The 984-nt window shown below is 28.8% G+C and overlaps 1 non-coding gene across 1 annotated transcript; it reads right to left on the bottom strand.

Annotated features, from left to right (window-relative positions):
• Positions 1 to 676: 676 nt before the first annotated feature.
• TRNAM-CAU (transfer RNA methionine (anticodon CAU)) lies at positions 677 to 749 on the bottom strand. The gene has a single exon. It is a non-coding gene; the product is annotated as a tRNA-Met (tRNA).
• Between the last annotated feature and the right edge of the window lie 235 nt (positions 750 to 984).

Raw genomic sequence — 984 nt, forward strand, 5'->3', positions numbered from 1 at the left:
ATTGTATTGTTTTGTTTTTTCTTATCAAATCATCAGAGACAAATAAAATACATACCAAATGTACTTAATGATTCCAGAATTTGTTAAAAATGACTAACCTCGCAGTGTAGTTGCTTCAAAAGAGATTTAAAAGTCGTTATTATTTTTTCGCTGTGGCATTTTAATATAAAATGAAAACCTACCAGTTATTTTCGAAATAGTGTAAATTAAAACAGCGTTACAAATTTTCAACGAAATCCAGGCCTTCATTTTTTTTTCTGCTGTTAAAAAATTAGGATCTAGCGAGTTGAACTATTGTCAATCACCAATTTGTTTTTTCTTCTATTGTTCAACAGACCATCAAGATTTTTGTTTGCGCAATGTGGTCTTCTAATAGACATCGATAGAGGGAGTACAGACAGATAGGAGGAGAATAACGAATCTTAAATAGTCCTCCGTCCAAGTACTTACCACGTCCAACATTGCTTAACATTTATATATATATTTAACAAAAAAATTTTTGTTGTAACCAAGTACTTCGGTAATAAAATGAAAATAGATTTTAGGGCACTAGAGGAATTATGTACTCTCTAATATCTTCTAATATAAAAAATGGTTTTATTATTAGTTATATATAGTTTCCAGGAAAAAAAAAAATCAATTTATTCTTGAAGGAACAATAAAGAAAAAAAGTATCTGCCCCGGGTGAGGATCGAACTCACGACCTTAAGATTATGAGACTTACGCGCTACCTACTGCGCTACCGAGGCAGTTATTTTAAGTATTAATGGGAAGAAACAAACACAATTATTTATAATGAATTAGAATACTAGTTATCACCAAAGCCAACGTTTAAAACTCTTATAAGAGTAACATAAGGAGATTAAAATCAAATGTATCTTACAATAATAACATTGAATTGATACTATAAGTTTAAGAATTAGATACATTTTTATTAATTAAAATAAATGTTATAAATAAAAGGTCAAAATTTCACCTTGATAA

The sequence above is a fragment of the Halyomorpha halys genome, unplaced genomic scaffold, assembly GCF_000696795.3.
Source record: "Halyomorpha halys isolate HHAL.00 unplaced genomic scaffold, Hhal_1.1 Scaffold6.1, whole genome shotgun sequence".
Classification (NCBI taxonomy): domain Eukaryota; kingdom Metazoa; phylum Arthropoda; class Insecta; order Hemiptera; family Pentatomidae; genus Halyomorpha; species Halyomorpha halys.